The sequence below is a fragment of the Phoxinus phoxinus genome, assembly GCF_949152265.1.
Source record: "Phoxinus phoxinus genome assembly, chromosome: 24".
Lineage (NCBI taxonomy): Eukaryota > Metazoa > Chordata > Actinopteri > Cypriniformes > Leuciscidae > Phoxinus > Phoxinus phoxinus.
The window spans coordinates 5,261,840-5,273,300 of NC_136899.1; the positions used below are offsets into that span (position 1 = coordinate 5,261,840).

General features: G+C 36.1%; 1 long non-coding RNA gene across 1 annotated transcript in view; it reads left to right on the plus strand.

The window, feature by feature from the left end:
- The window catches only part of LOC306992368, a 31,119-nt gene extending 23,364 nt beyond the window's left edge, over positions 1-7,755 (plus strand). Inside the window, exons 4-5 of the long non-coding RNA XR_013796272.1 lie at positions 1,617-1,827; positions 2,831-7,755. This is a non-coding gene — a long non-coding RNA (uncharacterized lncRNA). The remainder of the gene's footprint in view (positions 1-1,616; positions 1,828-2,830) is intronic.
- Positions 7,756-11,461: the final 3,706 nt, after the last annotated feature.

Here is an 11,461-nt window from a genome sequence, read left to right on the forward strand (position 1 = left end):
ATTTCAAACTAATAGCATCCCAATAAGGCTTTAGTTTCATTAAATAGCATGTTAAGAATTATTAATTAATCTCTAAACTCACTCATTAACTCTGACGCCCTAAAAAATTTGATAGAAAAAAAAAGAAACTCTATCTCAAATGGGACCCCATCTTGCGCCATCTCGTGGCGCTCGGTTCGAAAGCCCATTACATAGTACATCAAACTCTTTTATTCCAGAAAATCCGCTTTTCCATTATATTCCCCCTTCAAACCCATCCTCACAGTTACGCCTAATCTGAAATGGCATTACTAAAGTGTGTATCATATCTTCATATTATGCCATAATGTTCTTCGGATGGCACCCCTGTGGTTTGTAATATGACTCTCGGGGAACAACACATCCATGACACTTCAGCTTTCTAAATCCTCTCTGTTTTGAGGGGACTTTAAATACGACGAGCTCTTCAAGCCTCAGCGAGTTCAGCCGACCATAGAGAGGAGTTCTGAAGAACTCAATTCCTCATTTCCAGTATCTACCGAGACCTCATTAAAAAACAGGCCAGATCTTGAAGGCATGATGTTGAATGTTAAGACACAATGCGAGCGTGCGAGGTTGTTCATAAGATTATGCTCTGTGTTGCAACCTTGAAACGACACTGTGTGCGCTTGCTCGTCCTCGCTTTTGCAAATTTAATAAAGCTCTAACATGAAGTCAAATTGTAGAAAAACATTGGTATGGTAAAACAAAGAGTTGACAACTTTCCAGAGGATTTTGAATGATATTTTTTTTTCTACAATATTTTTTTTAAATTAAGTGTAATTAAATGAAAGTTATCCTATTATGCTATTTTTTTTTTCATTTTCAACTTTCTTTAGTGTGTAATGTTGCTGTTTGAGCATGAAAAAGGTCTGCAAAGTTACAAAGTCACTCCAAAGGGAGTTCCCTGAAACGCCTCGTTTGTAGTTGAGTTTAATTCCAGGAACGAACACGTCACAATATTCCTCATTTAAATAATTCCAAGGCATACACAAAACAGGGACGAGGCCAAGTTGAGTTAGTAGTGTGTTGAAACTCACGGTTATGGTAAGAGGTGGGACATTTCCCAAACACACTCAAATTGGTTGACCAATCACAACACACTGTCCAGCCGACCAATCAGAGCTGAAGGAGGAGCTTCAGAGACAGGAACTAAACCGACAGTTATTGACAGACTGGGAAAAGAGGTGTTAAAATATGTGATTTGAACATTCAAGCATGAAAACATATTCTAGTAAACCTAAAAACTAAATCAAGAAGACTGTATTAAGGGCCTAATATGGCCTCTTTGAATATATAATGTAATTGTGTTGCATTCTGCAGGAATCTCATTGGTCCAAATATGTTAAAATCATTAAGGACAGACAAATTACACTACAAACTTGTTGAATTACACTAGGTTAGGAAACTGTGTTAGCATCAGGTTTAGTGCGCTTACAATATAAGAAACAAATTAGATTTTCATTGCTTTTTAGGGCACCGCCACAACGCGCAAATAGATGTGTTGCTTCAGATAAACAAAACCCTCATTTAATTGATGGTACATTGTTGCCCGCATAGCTTTTTGCTCTGTCTGCACTCTCTCTCTTTATTTTCAGCTTATACACAATGGAGTATTTCAAGGTCACAAAGCACTTGGAACTGCCAGAATCAAACAAACCAGAGTTTTCCAGGAGAACAGACACAGTCAGATGAGATGAAAGTGACAATCATTTCTTACAAAATCCTCTCTGGTGGAATCCTCTCGCAAAATCCGCCCACTTCCTGTCGCTGGTACGGGCTGAATGCACATCACGCACTTGATTTCAGGTAATTGACAATAAGGATAGTTGCAAAACAGGATGGTGTGTCATTCAGAAGGCTTTGCATTTGAATTGAGGCTGCAAAGAGAAAGCTGAATTATAATTCAAATTTAGAATGCGGATGCAAGGCAACTAAAAGAAAATTCACATATTACTGTAAGTATAGCCTACTGTAGTGCTTTCACTGAAAAAAGTGGCGTAGGATTTACATTGAAACAATTTTCACTCCGAAATCGCTAGTACATTTCACAAATAAATTCAAAGAACTGACTTCCTAGGTTGTCTATGAATGCCTGACTGTAGTGAGACTGATTTTCATGTGAAGGACTCAGGACGTTTTTTCCGGGAAAATCAAAAGGATGTGATGTTTACGTGCGCTCCCGAGAGCCTCTCTTCGTCTTTGAATGACACATGAAACGAATGCTTACAGTATTCAGGATAATGCCGAAGGAGTCATTCTGTGCTGCAATGTCAGAGGTGTCGTGCAAAGAAAAGGGATTTATTCAAATTACAGTCTCAGATAGGCAGACTTATATTCTAATAATCAAACGATCATAACTTAGTCATTTTAATTAGCCCATACCTCATCTGTTCACATGATGCAGAGAAATTGCAGAGCTGGTGCAAACATCCATATAGTTATGATTAGATGCTTTCTTAACTGCTGATTGTGTCAGCATGTGTGTATATAAGTAATAAGTTGCTGGCTGCAGTTCATTTAACGGCCACCGGTGTCGCTAATAACAAGGGTTTCTGATTTTTTACATACAGCCCCTTTAACTGGAAAATAAGACATAAATACTCATTTATACTCATTTGTTTTAGACTGATGAAATATAAAATAGAAGAATTGCAATTCAGTAAATTCCTCTTCCTGACACTGCATTTCAACATCCTGTGGGTGTATAGCCAATTCAATTCAAATCCACACTAGCCAATTATTCATTTCTGAATTTTGTCCACCAACTGTGCGTCTCAGAACTTCTTTATTCTCTTCTCTTCGTTTCTAGGATGCAGAGAAGTTTAGTTTCTGTGAAAATTCAAAGGATCAATTCTCTGAGTGATGTATAACGAAATTTTCTTCTTGTGAATTTTAACACATCTGATGATGAATCACGGCCAGGAATCAATAACACAACACGTTTTCAAGTGCCTTTGAGTCCAGGGCTGAGAACGGACGGATACATCAAAGGCCGGGGCTGGAGACGGATGCACATCAATTCTGCATGGGCCTCAGAAGGAGCATGCGCTGGGCCGAACCTCAGAGGAGTCGCATCATGAAAAGTTGATGTAGAAAAAGACAGAAGGCGAACTAATAAGAGACCGAAAAAGACAGCGAGGAGGGAGCCGAGAACTGCAGGCAGGACGGAGAATAAAAAGAGACAAGTGAGGAGAGAGAAAACCAGCGGCGTGAAAACTTTCCGCAAGCCTGAATTCTGTCTGATCACAAGCAGAGAGTTTGTGAGACTGTTAAGATGAAGCGGAGCTGATGGGCGGCCACGTCTTCAACAGCAATATTTCTGCTGGTAAACATGTGGACGGAGTGAAGCTTCGTAAATGAGATTTAGATAGCGAGAGAGGGCAACAGTTTGCTGTCAGTATTGTTATAAAGAGCACCAAAGGCCAGAAGAAACCATTATCTTTCATTTACAGAACTGATATCTCACACAAACAAAAGCGACCTCAACTGAGTTGTTTAAAAAAAAAAAAAAAAAAGATTCAGCTCTGGGTAAAAAGCCTTCTAAACAAATTTTTATGATACTTTTATGTCTAAACTTGAACATAAACGCCTGCATTTCTCACTGTAAAAAGTGGCAACTTACTTACTACAAATACTTCAGCCATTAAGTGGCAATCATTTTCTTAGTATATTTATCCAAACATTCTTAAACCAAAATGAATTCTTAAGAAACAACACTGTAAAAAGATTGAATTGTTGTTTTTCTTACCCTTGTGGCAAATAGTTTTCTCTTATTTTAAGCACAAACCTCACACTTGCAAAAAATGCAAAATATACATTTAGTGTTTCATCTATATCAAATATAGGTAACACTTTATTTTACAGTGTCCTTGTATGTTACATGTAGCCTACCTAACATAGTATTAACAGTTAATTATGCATAATTACATGCAACTAACCCTAAACCAAACCTAAATCCTACCCTAGGCTACATGCACTTAAATAATATTACTCAGTACTTAAATATATAATTGCACTATAACAATGACACCGTAAAATAAAGTGTAACCCAAATCTATTTAATTTATTTTAAAAACATTTTATGGAATGGTTCATAGTAGAAGAACCCACTAAATGAATGTTTTCACTGCAATCATGTACTAAAAATGTAAACGTTTTTCCTTTGCGTTTCTTTCGTGTACAGGGCGACACCATTGGCAAAATGATCCCGTGGAAACGACTAAAAACACTGTATTCTGCTGGCAGGCCAGTAGTTGGCGATATCACTTTGTAAAAAAACACTAAGCGCCTATAGACTGAACACGCAATACACATGCGCATGACGTCACCATTTTCACAAATTCACGTTTTTGTGGTTTGCACGGAGATGACAACGGTATCGTTTTCAAAAACGTGCACTTTGAAACCCATTTTCAAAATTTTGCGTTTTTAGACCCCCAAATGAACGACCAAAACGCATAAAAAGTTTTCCGTTTTTAGTTGGAAACGGTGTCGTGCAAACGACTCCTCAATCAGGTCTACAATATGGTGGACATTTTATATATAACGTAAAAAAGGAATAATTAGTCAAAATTACTACAAAAGATGCAATATTTATGCTTTGTCATTAAACTTTTAAGACCAAATCCCTCTGTTGCTTACCTTGAAACTTAAACCTCACTGAATTTTGTTACACTTTAAAAATCGCAAAGCTGATTGACACTGGAAAAACAAAATAAAAATAAAAATAAAATGAAAAGAAAATTCTGCACACTTCTTCTGCAAGACAGTGAGAACAAAACAGAACATACCCATGATGCTTTGCAACATGAATAGTCAATTAGGTCATTTTACAGTTATTTTGGGACATCACGCATACATTCTCTGAAAACAAGTCAAGATTAAATACTTTTACAGACAAACAAGACAAAAATACTACGATTTGCTGTGGAAAACCAATTAGTAAAACTTTAGCCACTATCTAGGCGACACCAGGCATACCATTCCAGTACAAAACATAAAAAACATCACCTGTTTGGAAGCTAATGATTTCCTGCCTGGATTTGTGTGTGTGTCTGTACGTGTGGGCATTGGCCTGAACTCTGAAAAGAAACCGTTGGAGATTGTGTGAGTGACAGAGCGATGTGGTGGATGTGTGTATGGAGTCAGATGCTCCATTTGCAGCAGGAGTGTAATTGGACTGAAAGACATGTGTTTGTTGAAGATAACGTGCCCGATCCAGCGGCCTCACGCTGCCTGACCTCATTCGTCTGGCATCAGTCTAAATCTATCAGCTCATTTGGACGCACATACACCTGAAGAGAGAAGGGGGAACAGAGGAAGTGTGTGTGTATCATTGCCAAAGGATTGGCCTAATTACGGCAATGCATCAGCCTTTCTTTTTAAGGATTGCAGCAGCACCATCTTTGTTTTTAACCTGATTTCCAGGTTTTGCTCAGGTAACTCTCAAGGAAGACAAGTGTTTTGAGTTTGTACAGCATTGAAACTGACTATAAGATGACTTTTACTTGCACTAATGCTTCATACAAGCAACACTATCATTGTTCTGACTTAGATTATTACGCTACCGTTAACAAATTGGGGTCAGCAATATTTTTTTTATGTTTTTGAAAGAAGTCTCTTATGCTTACCACTGTTGCATTTATTTGATCAAAAATACAGTAAAAACAGTAATATTGTGAATTATTATTACAATTTAAAATAACTGTTTTCTTGAATATAGTTTAAAATGCCATATATTCCTGTGACCAAAGCTGAATTTCCAGCATCAATACTCCAGTGTTCAGTGTCACATGATCCTTCAGAAATCTTTCTAATATGCTGATTTGCTGCTCGAGAAACATTTCTGATTATTATCAATGTTGAAAACAGTTGTTTGCTTCATATTTTGTGGAAACTGTGATCATATTTTCTGGATTCTTTGATGAATAGAAAGTATCAAAGAACAGCATTTATTTGAAATGCAAATCTTTTGTAGCATTTTAATATATAAATGTCTTTACTGTCACTTTTGATTAATTTAAAGCATCCTTGCTGAGTAAAAGTATTAATTTCTTTAAAAAAAAATTGACCTCAAACTTCAATATAGATAGATAGATAGATAGATAGATAGACAGACAGACATATTTCATCATGCATACCTTCTAGAAACAGCTCAAAAGATATGAAAAGAGACAAACCGACAGGTTCTGTTGTTGTGATGTTGTAATATGTGTCACCATTATGCTAAATTTAGGATATATATTATTTAAAGGTTAGCAGTGCAAACATGGTGGTAACAAAAGGCAAGCAGGTGTTCGACTGTTTCTCAAAGGAGCAGTTCTGCTCTTTCATTTGCTCTAACCAGATTAACCTTTAATGAGCTTTGGTGCCCAGTTCTGTTGGCTGTCAGTTACACAGAACAAAGGTTCATAAACTACATGGTCAAAATTCCCTATACTTGACTGAATGCTTCCCCACTGTAGATATTGACCAGCTGTCAGAGAATTGGCGATTTTCCCAAGCCCAAAATGTCCCCTTTAGATGATCCATGGACCTCCTTATCGATGGATTTTTACCCTCTCTGGTTTTCCTCTGCCAAGTCAGCCTTGAGCACAGACCTGAGCATGAACGCAAACTTAAAGATTTCCTGCCATCTCAAACAATATCAATCTGAGCCCTAATGGGGCTGAAGTCCCTCAGGAGGACATTCAAACGTCTAGTCGCCTCTGCTGACAGAAGGACGCTTCCTCTCCGTGTGCCTAATTTAAGAGAGGAGCTCTCTCATTTACAATAGACCAGGAGGGCTTGACGGCTCCCTGACAGTTTCAGTCATCAGATCTCTCTCAAAATAATATTTTCCCTGAGACTGATGAAAGAAGAACAAAAATGTTGTACACCTTTACTCAAGGTACGGTATATCTACTAAAACTGCAAAAAATAATAATATCAGTAACTGAAACAAAGCTGAAATGAAATAAAATATTAATATTAGATGGAAAACTTAAATGTAGACAAAAATATAGAAATGCTAGAAATAGAAATGCTGCCTTTAAAAACAATTAAAAAAAGTAATAAAAATTACTAATACCTAAACTAAACTAAAAATATAAAAATAAAATCGAATTCAAAATACTATTAAAGGGGATAATGCAAAAAAACACTTCTTATACCTCTAATGAGCTTCTGAAATGACTAAATTTACTCTTATTTACAATTATATATTCTTAAACTATTTAAATGCAAATATATAGAGTCCATTTCTGAAGTGGTTTTATTTGTTTTTACACTGATTTTACCGTGGTTAAAGGGATTGTTCATCCAAAAATGCAATTTCTGTCATTATTCCAAACCGGAATGACTATTTCATTTGTAAAAAAACAAAAGAATCATGGGATACGCCCAAAACATCCATGGATGGATGGATGGATGGATTGATTGATTGAAAAATCTATATTTCAACTAAGGGTATTACAAGGTCTTTCTGCTTCAGGTCGAGGTTGGGATTTATTTTGTGATAATGAATGGATTTTTATTATGTTATGTTTATATTATCGATAAATGATCCCTTACTTATTAAAGTGCAATGAGAGGAAGCTCAAATCCAAAGAGCTGCACACATCACTTTTTAAAAATATATAGTTCAATTGATGCTCAGTCACACGTTTATATTACAACATGGCTCCTTCAATCAGATTTTAGAGGTGGAACTATGTGTTCGACTTAATATTTTCATAGATTTGTATAGCTTCTCTCTCTCTCTCTCTCTCTCTCTCTCTCTCTCTCTCTCTCTCTCTCTCTCTCTCTCTCTCTCTCTCTCTCTCTCTCTCTCTCTCTCTCTCTCTCTCTCTCTCCGAGGTGTACCTGGCTTATTTGGTGATTGATTCTCCTGCAGTGCAGTTGTAATGAGGCGGCAGGTGTTTGGGAAATGCTAAAGGTACAGCATATCTCCCATCACTCAGCTCACTTCCAATTAAACTCATACGGCATGTCCTTCTCCCGACGACGGCTGTAATGGAATTAAAACGAACAAGAAAGGTGGCGTCTAACTGCACATGTGCCACTAAACTATTTATTCTGCAGGGGGAAAGCCTTTTCTTTCATTATTTATGTGAAGAAATAAATGAGCAGTTCTCATTCCAGGGTTACGGCACAGACTGCTGACTCAGAGCTTTGGACCGGAGCACTTAATTCCCTAATCTGTATTCCTTTGGCCTGTGGAGTACAATACTTTCGCTTCTCAGTATTCCTGCTTATAAAGCTCATTTGAGCTCATATATTTGAGAATGAATGGAATAAATACTAATAGCTTTCACTCCATTCTAGAATTAAAAGGGGATTTCAGACAAGGCAATCTACAATAAAGAAACATGCAAACCTGTGAACTATTAATTTTATTATAGCAAAAGAAAAGAAAATGGCATTATGCAGCAGTATATTGAGCTAATATAGAATAGGTAGATTACTTATAAATTGTAGTCCACTACTGATTCCAAATTACATGACAAAAATAGTTGTGATCCATTACATTACACATTTTAGGAAATATAATCTGACTACTTTTTTTATTAATTTTAGATCACTTTAGTTTTTACCTTATTTTTATCAGATTGAATTGAATAGGATAACATTGTACTATATAAAAATACAAAGAGAAAGAAAATATATTTTATTCTTTGTTATCAACAACATGAAGTGCATTGAATATTACATAACATCAAAGTTTCCTAAAGGAAGTAAGGTGTGAAGGAAGTGTGTGAATATGAGTATTTTAAAACGTAATATGATCATCTAATTAATTTTTTTTATGTAATCCGGATTACATGTAATCAGTTACTACCTAGCAATTATGACAGTTATTAACATTACACTGACATTACATTTATTAACCATGATGATTCCAGAAGATTCAAGACTCTTGTTCTGTATGTTCTCAATAGAAACAGGCATTTGAGTGTTCATTTAAGCATTTGAGTGTGTGTGTGTGTATATATATATATACACACACTCAAGTTACCTATATATATAGAGAGAGAGATAATTAAAATATTGCATATTTTAAAAAATATTTTTCAAAGTTGTAACTAAAACAAAGATTATTGGAGTATAGAAAATGTATGAAAAATATAAAACAGAAAAAATATTGCACATTTTATTTCAAATCTGAGAAATGTTTTTCAAAGTTGTAAATAAAACAAAGATTATATGCTTTACAAATGTCATATTTCATTAAATGTGTTACTTGCCCTATCTTTGTAATCATTTGTGAAATTTACTAGCAAATTTACTAAAGTTTATTTATTGTATTTGTTAAAGTGATTGGTTTAGCATTTTTGCTTATCATGTATAGGCAATCAGATAAATCTGCTGAAACCCAGTGTCAAACAAGCAATTTCACCACCCTAATGGCACCCCCAACATAAAATACGGTCTCCCTGCATGTCTGTGAATGAGGGCGAAGTGAGCCTGTAAATGAGATTTATGCCTTCAGTGCTGATTTTAGTCCCAGTGTAATGTATGCTTGTAGCTGCCTCTGGAACATTATAGCGCTGACGTCGGCCCATGCTAATCACCTCATGACTTTGATGTGTCCATCAGGAACACTAAGAATATTTGGCTTTAGTCTTAAAGGCAAAAATGCTCTCAAGTGTGCTGATCACTATAGATCCTCTTTTTGAGCTTGACAAGAAGAGGGTAGAAAAAGTTGATCATATGACAACAATCCTCGCTGGATAGCTTTGAACTGCGCACCAAAGCCACAATTTTCCACTTGTATAATTAGATGACACCAGTGCCATGAACTTTTACCGGCATGTGATGGTTCAGGCATCCATCTCAACATTTTTGCTTGGCATTTCATTATTGAGGCCTTCTGCATGAAAGAGCAACCAATATCCTTCAATATAGCTTCATCTGGGCCCCAGGTGCTTGGTTGTGCATTATATTTAGGGATAGAACCAGGAACTGGAAGATGCATTGCACTATCTTTGCTATTCCTATGGTTTCTGGTTAGCGATTACTGATGGTTTTTTTTGGGGGTTGGAGAGACTGCCCTTCTCAAAAAGCTGAAACTATATCATCACACCAATTTAGTTGGCCATAGGTGTAGAGCACAACAGTAGGTTTGCAAAGTAAAAATCCCATTAATGTTCTAGTTATTTTGTATAGTATATTCTAACTAGCCTACATTTTAAAAAGAATATAGTAATATTGAATGTCCACACACAGAATGTCCACACACGCACGCGCACGCGCACGCACACAGGCCTACTTTAGTGTTTTGAATCAGAACGATTCCCGCTAAGCGCATGAATCACTTTTGAGTCACTTCTATTTAATGAACCAGTCAAACGTACCGAATCGCTTCATGATTTAGTGTGAATCATTCGGAAGGACACTGAATCGTTTGTAGCGGTTTCTCTCTGTAAACCATAACGCGATGTACAGTAAGACTCGGAGAACAAAGTGGAATATAAACTTAAAATAAACTGAAACAAGCCTGGAAATGGATTATAGCCTATCGTTTGACCGTGGCGAAGTTTAAGGCCAATACCTGCACGTGCGCCGCTTGTCAACAACTCTGTACTGTCAGGTAAAGTTTATTTTACAACCACAAAATATTTCAGTTCACATAATGGATATATAAACATGAGGTAAATGATTACGGCTATCATTCGAAACCATGGTTCTGAAATATTTGTAAATAGCCTATTTTGTTGCCTAATAGCAGTTTGTTGTGATGGGATTGCAAGTCTGAGATCGGTGTAGTGCACTCTGGTGTTCCCCAGGGATCAGTTTTGGGCCCTTTTCTTTTTAGTATTTACATTTTTTTCCCATTTGGCCAACTTTTAAGAACTCTTGGTCTTAACTTTCACAGATCTACATTCAAAACCTGATGTCAATATGCCTCTGTCTCTTCTTTCTCAATGTTTTACTAAGATTAAGAAATGGATGTCTGAAAATGTTCTCTGTCTAAACAGTGACAAGACTGAAGTGATGCTTATTGGTTCACCTCATCAGTTGCGTAAAGCAGAGTCCATAACCTTAAGTGTGGATGCACTACTTTGCAATTCCAAACTAAACTAAAAAATCTGGGAGTGATATGACGCCAAATGTAACATTTGACCATCATGTTCGTAACACAGTCAAAGCATAATTTTTTCATCTCAGAAACATTGCCAAATTACGTCCCATGTTGACTTTCTCTGTGGCTGAAAAATTAATCAACTCTTTTGTTTTTTCTTTTGTTTTTCACGTATTTTTATTTTTAAGTTAGTTTTTACTGCCTGCACTGTTATGTGTATCTTTTAATTTCATATTTTTATGTAAAGTGCTTTGAGATGCTACTTTTAAAGGTGCTATATAAAATAAAGTTTATTATTATTATTATTTTGAGAAATTTCATCACACTGGATATAGGTTGTTCATACGCATTAAAATAATTAAGTAGAATAATTCAGGC